Below are 15048 nucleotides of genomic sequence, written 5' to 3'. Positions count from 1 at the left end.
TTAAGTATTGCCAATAAATTATGATTTTTTTTTTAATTATTAAGTGTATGTATTTACAAGTTAATGCTTTCCATTAACTTTACAAGCATAATCTGCAGTTCTAATCTCAAAAAGTATGATGTAAATATAACCCTACTTCTATGATAATAAAGTACTTCTTTCTTTTTTTCCTGTTTAGCCTCCAGGAATTACCGTTCAGGTATTACTTCAGAGGATGAATCAGGATGATATGTATTAGTGTAAATGAAGTGTAGTCTTGTACAGTCTCAGTTCAACCATTCCTGTGATGTGTGGTTAATTGAAACTTAACCACCAAAGAACACCAGTATCCACAATCTAGTATTCAAATCTGTATAAAAGTAACTTCCTTTACTAGGACTTGAATGCTGGAACTCTTGACTTCCAGACCAGCTGATTTGGGAAAACCACTAGACCAACCCAGTGGGTTAAATATTTTTACTACCCCACACAAAGATGCTGGTCAGAGTGGAAAGGGTTATAAGTTGGAGCACGTGTATTCTATACTTTATGGTCAGCTGTACTGCATTACATGTAGTAGGCATAATGAGGGAATCAGCTGGTGAGTGACACTATTTCTTGTTGCTTGTTTTTTTTTCAGTTGACTCCCCATTCCAAAGTCTGTGTTAAGAAACTTCGCTTCAAAAAGGAAATACACTCAATTATTGATCTTATAATTACACATTTTTTTGAATTTGTACTCGTAGGATATTAAAATTTTCTAAACTTTAATGATTTTAAAATACGGTCGATTCCAAACAGGACAAATATAACAGATATAAACAGATTCATATCTAAAATTATTAAATCAGTAACTTAAAGTTGTTCAGTAAACTGCAGTAACTACAACTTTTATGGATATTATTAAAAATGTTGAGTGATCTTTTAAAGCAACTTGAATTTACCTGTGAAAGGGTAGATCTGTAAATATATGTATATATAATTTATATATATATATATATATACATAAATATATATATACATATACAGAGTTTACCACAAAGTTCCTGAGAACTTTCACAACCTATTCTACTCTTGAAAATAATGGAAAAAGTTCATATAAACATATATTTTAAATGCTTCATTTACAAACTTCAGCTGGTGAAAGATTTTGCTCAGATTTTAGCTACCCTGGTGAAATTAAGTCAATTTGAAATTTTTACGTTAATTAAAGGGAAAGTTATTTATTTCTTATAGTTTTTGACTAAAAAATTGATAAAGTAACCATACCAATGAAAATAAAGTACCATTTATGATATATTGTTAAAAAAACTCTCAATGAGGGCTTATTACTGCAGATAAGAAAAAGTCAAAAATCCAAAAAATTTGGATTTCTTTTAGTCCAAAAATTTGGGCTCTTTGGAAACTTTTGGTTCAGTCGATTGCAATCAAAATGGGAGGTGCACAAATAGATGTTACAACAGTCCTAAATCCAAAATTTCAACATCCTACGGCTATTCGTTTTTGAATTATGCGAGATACTTACGTACAGAAGTAAATATTAATGAACGGTGGAATACAATTTTCAACACCGATTTAGCGTCAAAGTACAATGCAGCCTTCTTCACAATCAGCAGTTTGGACCATTCATGGACCTGGCCCCTTAAATGCTGAAGTCTACTTGCACTTTCTTCAAGAAGAATTTCCGCAGCTGCTTGAAGATGCGCTGAGACACAAAGTAAATTTCCAGCACGGTGGCCCCTTCCCTATGTCTTTTGTGCCGTTTTCATAACTTCATAATTTCCTGAGAAATGGATCGGTCAAGGAGGTCCATATTCCTGGCCACAAAGATAGCCTGATCTAACATCTTTAAATTTTTTCGTATGGGATGTATGAAAAATATTGCTTAGAAAACAAAAATACATTCTCGTGAGAAATTAATTTTCCGCATTATGGATGCAGCTGAGCAACTTAAGAACAAAACTGAAGAACTAAAATGAGCAAAAAAACAGTACAGAGGTGTGCCATGAAATGTGTTGAAAATGGCTAGCCATCTTTGAACATTTATTATAAACTGGTACGTTTAATGTGTTTAGGTCTATTGTACTGTTTCTAAATAAAATTCGAATTTTTTAATTTTTCTCTATCTTATTTAAATTATCTTCTTATACCATTTTGTTCAGATTTAAATTGTCTACAAGTCTTTTAAAGTTTTATGTGTTTATTCCTAATTCAACAAAGTTATTGGACGTCAAACATAAAAAACAGGTTTTTTATCCCAATTTATTGATTTTCACACAGATTTTTCAAAAACTGTTATCTGCAGCAGATACGGTTCTGGGACCAATTTTTTTTTCAGGTAGAACACCATAAGAAAGCACTAATTCAGCTCATTAATTAACGTCCTAAAACTTTTAGTACTAACTCATTTCACCGGAGTAGCTGAAAACAGAGCGAAATGTTTCACTAGCTGTAACTCTCAAACGAAGCATTTTAGAACATATTTTTACATGAACTTTTTCGTTACTTTTTACAAATAGAATAGGTTATGAAAGTATCGGGAGAACTTCGTGATACGCTCTGAAAATATTATTACGGTCTGGTTTGGTCATAACAATTAAAAATCACTAATGTAACTGAGCTTCTTTCATTGTTGTTAATATTAACTGAGTGTGATTTAGTTATCCCAAAATATAAACTTTAGTATAAATAAGACAAAATCTCTTAATACGTAGTTTCATAACGCTTTGCTTTCTTTGTCGGCCTGCTTTTCTACGATTTTTAAATTGCAATTCATATTTCAAGAATGAACTGAAATATTATATAAAATTTAGTTTATACATTAAATCTTAAATTTCCTACAAAATAAAAAAATTCCGCTTTAAGATTTGTAAAACTTTATATTACTGGCCAATTAATTTTTTTAACACGTTGAACGCAGTGTATGAAGAGTACAACTCATTATTATAATAATTATACTGTGTTGTGATGTCTGAGTATGCTGTCCTTGGAAAAATTTGTTATAAACCCCCGCATTCAGTGTTGTTCGCTCATTCGTTTGATAACTTTCGTTCGACTGTATTTTCAACGTCTTAATTTTTGATGAATTTTGAACATTTTTTGTAAATTAGTTTTTTAAAATAATTTGCAGTAAATTAAATTTACATCATCAATACAACTCGAAATACTTCAATAAATTTCTAACAATCAGGTAAGAAAATAATTTGTTATTCAAATTTAATTATTAAACTTCTAAAAAACTAGTCTAACTACAACTTTCATTATGTTCAAGCGTACATTTCGCTATATAAAACCCAGGAGCTAAATGTTAAATATCCATTAACAATTTTAAAGTTTGATTTCAGTTAAGATTTTTAATTGTTTTATAACTTTTTAGCTTTTAGTATAATGTTTTTTTTCCAATTTTATTTTAATATGGATCAGTGAATTCGATATATCGTAATAGATTAAAAATGTAACCCAGTTTAAACATTGGCGTTATAATTTTTCAAACGAAAACCATATTTATTTACATTTCATTATAACTATATCGTGTTATGCAAAACATTGCAGCATTAATGTTTCCAAATCTTGACGCCAGTTTTATATGTTTGAACGTGTATGTATGTTATACATAATTAATCATTTAAAAAAAAAATGGATTAACAATTTTACAAACTTCTATTACGAAATGATTTTAAGAAAAATAATAAATATAACCTGCACAATTTATCTTTTTTATTAGTAGGTAAACACTGCTTGGTTGTTACGGACGACAAATGTCGTCCGCTATAGCCGTATGATTTGACTTCCTGACGATGGCGGACGATTGTCATCGTACATTTTTCAAATTTAAACTTAAATGTTCTTTTAATTTATCCGACGGGAAAAATTCAAATTTCTTGCAGCGTTGAACGTGTTAAATTATTACGTTTTATTTTGGGGAAATATAACGAAATTTATTTTAAAAAATCACCTCTTATTCAATCACGATTTTAAACAATCGAGTTACGATGAAAATCGTTACCTGTTCTCTCAAAATCCAAATTACGGAAAAATTAGATTGGATTTTGAGCTAAGCCCTCACGTTTGAATTTTAAATTGTAGTTTTAAAAATGACAGTGGTAGAACAGAAAATACATAAACAAATGTAATAAAATACAAGGTAACGTACGTGAATTTGACTTCTGGGATCCTGAACTAAACGAGTCTCAAAGAATGGTATTAAAAGAAGGTTACGTAGAAATGTGGTGAGGGTGTTGAATATGGGCAAGGCAAAAGAAACCGAGTTATGCAACTAAGTGCGATCTTTCATCAAGTAATGTAACAAGGAGAAACAACATTAAGATTTCCTAATTTGATTGGATTATATTAACATAATAAATAGAATGCAAACACTCGATACACATTTAAACTATCAAATATAGGAATACAATATATCATATATAGGAATACAATTCGAAATTTCCATTTAAACTACCCTAAAGTAGATAAAATGGAAAATGTTCATTATTATTTTTTATTTCCAGTTTATATAAATACTATTATTTAAGTCCTAGAAGCATTTGGCGTTATGTAAAGGGCAAAACCTTGATATCAAATAGTCATTCTGTGCACAAATCGAAATTGAAAATTTATTTTTAATATATTTACAAAATTTTTCCTGAACCCGAAATATCAGAGAATTTAAAAAGGCTAACACAGTTGTAGGAGTTTACCGTCACGCGGCTAAAGCTGCTTTCCGGGAAAATCGTGCAACTGCGGATTGTTTCTGATGAACGGCTTACACACACACACACACATGTATATACAAAACTTAATTTAAAATATTCATCTTTTTATATAATACTAGATCCCCAACGCAGCTTCGCCCGTGCTATATGGTTAATTGCGTTTCCCGTAGGAGTCAATCTTTTTATTTTTACCACTCTTATATTAACTTGCTCTTGGACTATATATGTGAAATTCACGGTACGTATCTTTTCAATTGAATTTTGAAGCACTTCCGCTGATTCATTCAAATGAATGAAAGTTGAAAAGAATGCCCCTTCAACTTACGTAATCTCATTTACATTACACGCATATTTTCTTAGTTAAAGAATTATCCATGTTTGTGATATTGTCGTTTCAATTGATTAAATTGAACGAAAGTATTTTTTCTACGGCTGAGGCAAACATTAAAATTTCATGTAATCGCTGAAACCTGTGCGCTAGCTTAGCTGTAAAGTATAAACTTATGAAGACTAAAAAGTAGAAAATAAAAAATATATAGACAAAACTTTTTAAAAACAACTCTTATATTAAAAGTGCACTAAAAAAGCAGAAAAATTTTAAGATGGTATCTCAGAATGGATTTGACAACAAGCTTTGATGGTGATATGTAAGATTATGTGAAAGTCATAGCATATGAGTTTACTTACAAGTCATATAGCGTAAGTCACACATATGAAAAAATTGACAAAAATATGAAATTTTTAATTTGAAGCTATGACTTTAACGTATAATTATCACTATCAAAGCTTGTTGTCAAATCCATTCTGAGATACTATCCTAAAATTATTTTCTAAGTTTTAGTGCATTTAATATAAGAGTGGTTTTTAAAAAGTTTTTTCTATATATTTTTTATTTTATGTTTATTAGTCAAGTAACTGGAGACAGATGCAGCCAGTCACTCATACATTAACGGTGGCAGTGGCTGTGGTTGTTGAGCCACAGCGCTGCACCCTTAAAAAATCGGAATTAACAAACCCAAAAATGGTTTTTAAATATTCATCTGAAGAGTATTTGCAAGCCCAAACCTACTGAATATCTCGTTTACCATAGTCGGAATTGGGAAAATTTATAATCATTGTTTAACATTTTTTTTACCTTACTTCATTTCCTTTCAAGGTCGAATTTCAAAACCTACAAATTGGTTTATTGATATGAAGATTACACTCATCAAAATCAAACTGATTTCTTCATTTGTTACAGAGAAATTAAAAAAATAACAGGGTTTCAAAAATCGGTTTTACCTCATGAAACTCAAGAAATAGATTTACATGTCCATAATCAATCAGTCCAAACCCAGCTCACACAGTGATAGACACTCACAGTTCACAATTTATTAAAGTTTGTGCTTCAACTGGCAAACCTCCACTACTACATTATAATTTTTTTTCGAGATAAAATATATCCAAAAATCTTCTCGGTTATGCCAAGAAAGATCGATAAAAAATAGTAACGCTAGATCGGGTAGTTTTTCGTTTATCCCGAAAAAAAACCCCTTCCTCTTTATATAATAGTATAAATAATATTGTTTAGTTTATTTAATTCAATAATTCTAAGCGCTAGCGCATACCGTACGTCAGTGCTACACTGGCGCTCCTTATGATGACAATGGGTACTATTGACGCAGTATGCCCACTTGCCATTAGTTTAGTTTTTTTTTGGTAGGGGTGTGATTTTGCAAAAACGTTTTTCTGAAAATATTACGCTGATAAACAAAAAACTAAGTGTAATACCATTTCTTGAATTGTTTTTTTTTTTGCGTACATTACAGATCTCTAAATACAATTTTTCTATCACCCTTAGTTTTAAATAAATTACGCTTAAAAAAAAAAAATTAAGGGAAAATATTGTTAAAATCTGCAAAATTGATAATTTTGCATGGCCATACCTGTGTTAGAATGATTTCGCTAATGCTTTTCTTTTATAAATAACCTCAGACACATCCCGAATTAATGGCCAACAGTAATCGGCTAACATGTAAGTATTCCATTTCCCATTATAGCGGCTTTTCATCACCGAAATGTCTTGGTGAAAACGTTCACTGTGTTCGTCACTTACGTCTCCGAGGTTGTCCGGGAAAAAATCCAGATATGAGTGGAGGAAATGTATTTTCAAAGACATATTACATCCCATAGCTCTATATGAAGTAAGAAGTTGATTAACAATATTGTGGTAATTTTCGGATTTTTATTTATCAAGAAAATTTTTGCCAACGTCTTTAAATGACGCCCAAGCTGCAGTCTACATTATTTAACATTGAGTTAAATTCATCATCTTTGACCAACTCTCTTATTTGAGGACCAACAAATATTCCTTCTTTAATTTTTCTTTCACTTACATTCACAAATTTCTGCCTAATGTACAAAAATCCCGGACTATCCTTCTTCATTGCTTTTACATAATTTTTCATTAGTCCTAGCTTGATAATATGGAGAGGGGGTAAAAATATTTTTTTGGGTTCAGCTTAGGGCTCATGAATAATATTTTTTCCATTTGGAGTTAAGTTGTCTCGTTTTTCCACTCTTTGGTAACATAATATTTATCCCTAGCTCGGCTGTCCCGTTCGCAAATAAAACACATCTACCTAACTGTATGCCTAGCAGAATATTTATAACTTTCAAATCACCACATATATTCCAGCTATGTTTTTTATAATTTATTTTTTCTAAAACATCTTTCATCACATCGTATGTCTCTTTCAAATTAATACCATAAGCAATTGGTATCAAAGAATATTTGTTACTGTTGGGTAGTAGAACCACTTAAAAAACTATACTTGGATGAATCTATGAATGGTCCTAACAGTTCAACTTGATTTTTTGGAAAAAATTTTAATCTCTAACCGAGTCATTTAATTCACCTTGTGATATAAGATGTGGCTTATTGGAAGATAATTCAAAATCAAAATCATTGTTGTCTTCTTCAGTACTCCCTGATTCTTCATCGCTGCTTTTGAAACATTCATTCAGAGGTGGCTCAGAATTGTATTATGTTAAAAGTTAAATAAGCAGAAAGTTGAAAGTAATGTAAAATGTTATAAACTTGTTTGTCTTTATTGTAAGATTAACTGCACGAAGCACTAACAATAAATGCACAGGCCTCTTTTATGCCTGGACATTTGTTTAGATTCATTATAGGCTAAGCTTAATAAAATGCTTATAGGCTTGATCATATTATCAATTTCAAATGCTTAGACAGAATACATGTGCAATAATACTGATAAGTTTTCTTTCCAATTAATTTTTTTAAAAATAATTTTACAAAACTAAGTAATTATTTTTATGTTTTGTTTATTACTTTAATAAATTTTTAATTATTTTTCTAAAATATTAAACAGTGAATTGTGAGAACAAATTGAATCTCTTTCTTGTTCTCTTAAACAAAAATTCTGTGTTCAATATAGTAAGAATGACTCAGTTTTTTTGTTTTTTTGGTGCAGAAGTAAACGTAACATTTTTCATGTTTTGATTATTACTAGCATTCCTTACTTTTGTCTTTTGATTTGATGAAAAGTAATTCTTAAAAGACTTTTCTATCAATTTAGATTTAGCTAACAGCAGCCCCAAATTTCAGAAAAATAATGCTTTTCCAATCCTTAGTTCTGTTGGAAGTCTACTTAGCCATTCATATCACTGGAAATATTACCTTTAGGATTAACATCATCATTATTTATGTGATTGATTAACAAGACAGTCATCATTCCTACTGAAAATAATTTACCGCTTTATATTTCTCTGCTTAATTATCACTCCTTGATCATAATTAATCAGAAATATTTTTTTTATATTTCTCAAAAGCTGGCAATGAATTAAATCAAGAAATAATTTTTAAAAAAAACTATTACAAAAATCTATGATGTACTTCTTTACAAAATTCCTTACGCATGCTAGAATACAATTCAAATACTATCCAAATAAGCAAAAATATACATAATGTTTTATTTGAGCAATGTAGATGTAGTTCAAAAACCAAATTTGGCAGTAAACTGAATTTTCCCTAAATAGTAGTTTTTTTCCTTATCCTGTCTCCCTTCTAATATTAAGGCAAGACTTCAGTCACAATAACGAAGGCCAGTTGAGAGTCTTTATACTGGATTCTGTATACTGAATCTAAAGAATTACGTACCATAAGCTTTAACTCAACCTTTTATACAGAACAAAGTATACAAATTTGTTACTATGTAAATCTAGCAGTGTTTTATCATTAGTTTTCAAATGTATACAAAACTTATGTCTCATCATAAATAAAATAATTTATCACTTTTCAATAACTGTTTATAGTAATTAATACTGTGTTACAGGTCAAAAATTTGGTATGCTTGAAATAAAAATAATTGTAAGTGCAATTTTAAGAAGCTTTAAGATTTTGCCACCAGTTGATTGTCCAGAAATTATTCTTGGAATACAGATGGTATTAAGATCACTTAATGGTATCTATGTAAGATTAGAAAATTGGTAGTGCTATTTTGTAATTTGTTAATGTTTGTTTACATTTTTTTTATGAATATGCTTTTATTATTTATCATTTATATTCTGTTTATTGATATTAATAATATAATAATGTGACTGTTTGTTCTTTTCAAAAATATTCAATTAAAAAGAAAATATTAAATTTTTTTCTTATTAAAAAAGCCCTTCCTCTAATAAAATGACATCTACTAAACAATATGTTGGCACCTGCATTACTATATCTGACTGGTTTTTTACATTTATTTGAATGAAACTTTGAGGGAGTAAGTAAGGGATTATACGTGCATGCGTGGAATTAAGAGATGATGATAATTATGAATTATCTTTTCAATGAGACACATCTGAAAAAATAACTCTATTTTTACATCTAAATATTACATTCTTCATGTTCCTTTGCCCATTGAAGTCTTTTGTCTTCATAACTTATATCAGTAACTGCTTCTTTTTAGGTTTCTGAACAATCATTCCCACTGTCAAAAATCTTCTACAAACTGTCATATCAGAAACATTGGACTAATGTTTCTGACCAGTGGGACTCACTGGTTCTCAAGTCCCTGACAATTGTGGATTAATTTTGCTTTTCCTTAATAGTAATTGATCCTGTGTAGGTGTGGTTTTCTTTTTCTGTCCTCATTTACTTTTTCTCTTTGGAGAAACGGAATCTGTTTTCCTAAACCTTTTCAAGATTTCATTTACAGTACCTAATCTCACAGTACACTCACTGGCAATCTGTCTTTGAGTCATTTGTGTGTTTTGGGACAGAACGACAATTTTTTATTGCTTTCGTGGGGTAATATCCCTTATATTAACTAGAAACTAATAGCAAACTTATAGAAACTCACAAGGTTACCAAAAACTAATTGACAATGAATTATAAAAGCATAAAAATCACTAATTCTGTTTTTATATGAACTAACAACAAACCTGAAACACCAAACACCAAGCAGTCGCAACAAAATGAAAATTCCCTACAACAGAATAAAAATTTCCTTTGTTCAGATTAATTTGTTTGCTACTGTATTTACTCTTTTTCAATATGAAAATGTATTAGCAATATAACAGTCGGACACTGGTTCATTTCTTTTAAAATGAATAGACCACATATTACCCCACATACAAATACATAAAATTCAAAACAAAAGGTTTGTTTTTTGTAAGAAAGCAACTTTCTCTTTTTATCCTAACAAAATAGGTCATATTATTATTAAACAAGCTTACAATAACAGTTATAACTGTATTATACAGTGATTATGTTGTTAAATAGTTGGGTGGGATATTCTTTGGTTTTGTAAGCTTCAACATTTTTAAAATATTCAATTTTGTTATTATTATTTATTTTGTACCAGTGCATTGCTTTGTAATTTGATTATTTTGTAATTTCTTAAGGACATTATATTAACCAATATCATAAAATGCTTTTCTTTTAAAAAAGAACTGGTCGATTAACATTAATATTCCATTGTTTTCTTTCATTATCTAAAATCACACATTCTGTTGTCACTAAACATGTTTAGTCATATGTTTATGTCTTTATAAACATAAACAAAAGATAATCTGTTTCTAAACAATGTCTACATTTTAAAGTTTGCTCAACTTCTGTTTTAAGTCATCAGAATTGACTGGCATGATATTATCATCATACCATTCTATTCTTTGCTAATCTTTTAATCTAATCATATTTACTGATTCCAAAATCTCTACTTGTTTTATGTATTGAAGCATATTTTTCTTAGGTTTTACGTGATTTGTTTAGTTTATGTTATGACTGTCCACTTCTTGTTTCTCGTTTGTGATTTATTAAGTTTAAAATTTAGGTTTTGTTTATTAGGGTTAATAGTTTGTTTTTCTAGGGTACTTTTATAATTAGTATTTATAGAGCTTCTTTTTGTGTGTTCTTGAGGTGTTATTTTGGTTTGGTATTTATTGTTTATTCAGTTACTGTTTTGTATTATGGATAGATTAATTTTTATTTATTTTTTGGTCAGTTTATTTAGTTTGTTGTTTATTATTTTATGGGTAAGTTGGATGCCTGAGTTGTGTGCTGAACTCATCCCTAATACCGGGTAGGATAGTGGTTGCATCAGCCTAGTCAGGTGGTCCTGTTGAGGACCTGATAAAATTATTTGATTGTAGGTTCTGAGCTAGGCGCAATATACTGATGTGAATGTCACTTGTGACATTTGCATCGATGGCATCTTGACAGTGGTCAGATGAGATATGTCTTGAGACCATGACGATGACCTCTGGTAGTCCCTAAGGTCTAGATATGGAGGGGGAGGAGTGACAATTGGACTCGTCTTCCCCTTGAGGTCCAGATGGTCCTCAAAATGTGAAGTGGCATTTATACAATTGAAAAATGAAATCGCAAGTGATCATGTACTAACTCCATTCAATTCAGACCTTTCACTGACAGTGAACTACATACGACACTTCTCCAACAGGGATATCGGGAATACTTTCTCATACAATAAACAAAGTAGAAAAGCCTCTGGCTTTTGCTTCTTGTTCACTAACCAAAATCGAGATGAATTATAGCCAGCTTGACAGGGAGGGGATCTGTTTGCCCTAAAAAAAATTCTATTATTTTATATATATATATATATATGGCAAAAAGTTCATACTGTGTACCGATAACCATCAACTGACTCACATTCTACACAAATATTTCTCAAATTGAACAGTATGTGAAAGAAGTATCTCTAAGTTTTAATGAAATAATCTCTAACATTTCCAACAAAACATTAAATTATAAAACTCTCGCTGAAGAAACTTCACCTGATGAACACTAATCAAAACTGAACTCAGACCTTTTGAATGGCGAAAATTATGATTCTGAGTATTACCTTCAAAATGGCATAATCTGTAATGGGCAATGAGTAGTTGTACCAACTTCAATGCATCAAATAGTTCTCATAGAACTCCATCACACTCACATGGGAATTGTAAAGATGAAAAAATTTACTGGCAAGATCTAGATAAAGACACAGAAAATCTTTCCCCTAAAACCTAAGTGAAACAAAATAAAAATAACAAATACCGCAGAATAATCAAACCTATCAAAGCATCAAAAATAACACAACTCGTAAAACAAAAAACTGAAAACTTAACACACAAAACACAAAGGATAAATCGACAAAACGAAACGAATTCCCAGAACCCAGGAAAATATTTAACCCTACTACTAACCGCCTAAATATCTATTCTGCCACTGAAAAGTTTCCATGCACGTTTGTATACTGGAAAAGTCTGCTGACATTTGCATCGATGCCATTTTGACAGTGGTCAGATGAGATATGTCTTGAGACCATGAAGATGACCTCTGGTAGTCCCTAAGGTCTAGATATGGAGGGGGAGGCGTGACAATTGGACCCGTCTTCCCCTTGAGGACTTCCTACCTCAAAAAAATAATAAAATATTATAGTAGAGAATTTGTAAGTTTTATTGAATCTTAATATTATTAAAACATAACAATTACTTTTAGAATAAGTCGGTTATGACCAATTCTGAAAATTATTTGTATTAATTTATTAAACTAGTAAGAAATTCATTTATTCCTTTACAGTAACATAGATTTCAGCTCTACAAAAGGAAAAACGGATAAGTATATATAGATTACAATAGTTTAAGCTATATGAATTTAAAATTAACAATAAAATTAAATATTTGTATATGTAAGTATTATCTTTTAAATCTTCATAAATATTAATCTTTTATTCTACGCTTCTAAAGGAGAAAGGAACTGGTCAATTCTCCACACCTCTGGGACGCAGACAATTTATCTGCTTGTTCTTTGTATATAAAAAATTGGTAATAATAGGTACAGGTGGGGGAATTTATATTATTTGGATACAGTATTTATAGATGACAAATGAAAAAAAAGAAAAGGTGAAAAAAATAAAAGGAATTCTGGTTTTTACTAAAATGTTAGATACCTAGTATGAGACAAAAAAATAGTAGCAAAGCGCAAAGAAGTGCTTTCAAAACTTATTTGTATTTCTATAGAAATTAACAGTGAAGACTTGCTGTATTATTGTTGCTATCAAAACGAATTTGACACCGACACAATATTGATAATTGTATTCTACTATCTGTTTAATTGTTAGCCAATATAAATAGTCTATCGTTAATTCCTAGCAAGTATTGATTAATTTATTCAGCGTCGACTGAATATCTTCATTGCCATCAACATTTATCAATAAAACTATCTTCACTACTTATCTTTGTTAGATACAAATATTTTCCCATCATTTTAACTAGTTCACATATCAATCTCCAATTTTAAACCGTGCTTTCAAACTTCTATCGCAGATATTTCATTGGTGATCACATTTTCAGTCGGGTTCAGTTCAAAGTGGTAGGTGGCAGTCTTAAAACTGAATGACCCTTAAGGTGCATTACATTATATGCGAGAGCTGTTCAAAAATTAGAGGCAAATGACTAGAAACAATATTATTTATTCAATGACAATGTAAGTAACCCTATAGTTCAACATAATCCCAAGCTTCATTTAGGTACTTATCTAGTCTTTCTGTGAGCGTTTATTATTCCAGTATTAAAGAATTGCTCACCTTGGTGTTTGTCATCCTTGACTCGCTCATTGATGTCACGTAAAAACAAAAAAGATATTGCGAGATCGTCGGTACTGTAAATTGGATAGGGCAACACCTTCCGACCAAACATTTGAATAGCTTCCCTTGTTCTTTGAACGGAAGCTTTTATGGGGGCAGGCCGTTATCACACAGAATTACTTTTTGAAAGATAATCAGGATATTTCCTCCTTACTGCAGGTTTCAACTTTATCTTCTACCAATATTTACAATAGCACTCACTGTTGATCGTACGTTATTCTTACAAATAGCAATAAATTACATCTTTATAGTCCCAAAACACCGTAAGCATCGCTTTACCGATTGACGCGTAGGTTTACAAGCAATGTTTTCATTCCATACTCTGACGTTTGGATTCCAATTCAAAATGAATATCCAAAATTATTATTAGTTATGCAAACCAAAACAACTATTACATTTCGCTAAATAACGTTTTTTAAGTTCCGTACAAATGTGAATTCGGATTTCTGTGATTTTTAGTCAACCAACTCGGAACCCCTCTTGAACATTATTTGCAGTAATTCAGCTTTCATGGATAAATAAACGGTCAATTCCAACAGTCACACTACAAATTTCTGTAATTTGCAGAGTCGGTCTTTCCAATTTTGTAATGCACTTTTAGTGAATTTTGGTCGTTTTACACCTTTAGAAAATAGAAATATTATCATAGCTTGCTGTTCTCCCGCGGTAGCAGCCTCAAGCGGAGACGACATTTTGAAGAAAACAGAGATTATAACAATGAAAATTTTTACCTGATACTTTCAGGGATGCCAATTTGAACATCAATAGAATGACGCTCGTAGCGTAACATGTTAATTGTTACGCTACGATTAACAGTGCATGCTACATCTAAAATCAACTCTCCTTATTACAAAATGTTAGAATATTTGTCTTGTTTATCGTAAAGCATTTGTTATCTAAAAGTTTGTAAAAATTAAAGATGTAGCAAACGTTTGCTAATAGCAGTTTTAGAGGATATCTCAAAATATTTCTATTAACATTATCATCGCTTGTCACATTCATTAATCCTCAAGCTGTCATTAAATGCCGTCGTTTTGGAGAAAAGTATTTTCCCGTATTGTTTATACATATACATTTTTTAGTTAAATTGTGATTGAATCTGTGAATTTTAAAAATACTGAATTTAATGATACAAGAGTGACATGGTAAAATTAATAGAATTGTTAAGAGAAAACTTGTATTTGTTCGGAATATAAAATCAGGAATAAAAAACAAAACGTGTA

The 15048-nt window shown here is 30.4% G+C and overlaps 1 long non-coding RNA gene across 1 annotated transcript in view; it reads left to right on the top strand.

Moving 5' to 3' along the window:
- Positions 1-3030: 3030 nt before the first annotated feature.
- LOC142327493 (uncharacterized) overlaps positions 3031-15048 on the top strand; it is a 37654-nt gene continuing 25636 nt past the window's right edge. The window contains exon 1 of the long non-coding RNA XR_012757000.1: positions 3031-3169. This is a non-coding gene — a long non-coding RNA (uncharacterized LOC142327493). The remainder of the gene's footprint in view (positions 3170-15048) is intronic.

Source organism: Lycorma delicatula, chromosome 7 (genome assembly GCF_047948215.1).
Source record: "Lycorma delicatula isolate Av1 chromosome 7, ASM4794821v1, whole genome shotgun sequence".
Lineage (NCBI taxonomy): Eukaryota > Metazoa > Arthropoda > Insecta > Hemiptera > Fulgoridae > Lycorma > Lycorma delicatula.
The sequence above is the reverse complement of the archived record's forward strand: the minus strand, read 5'-3'. Positions and strand labels throughout refer to the sequence as shown.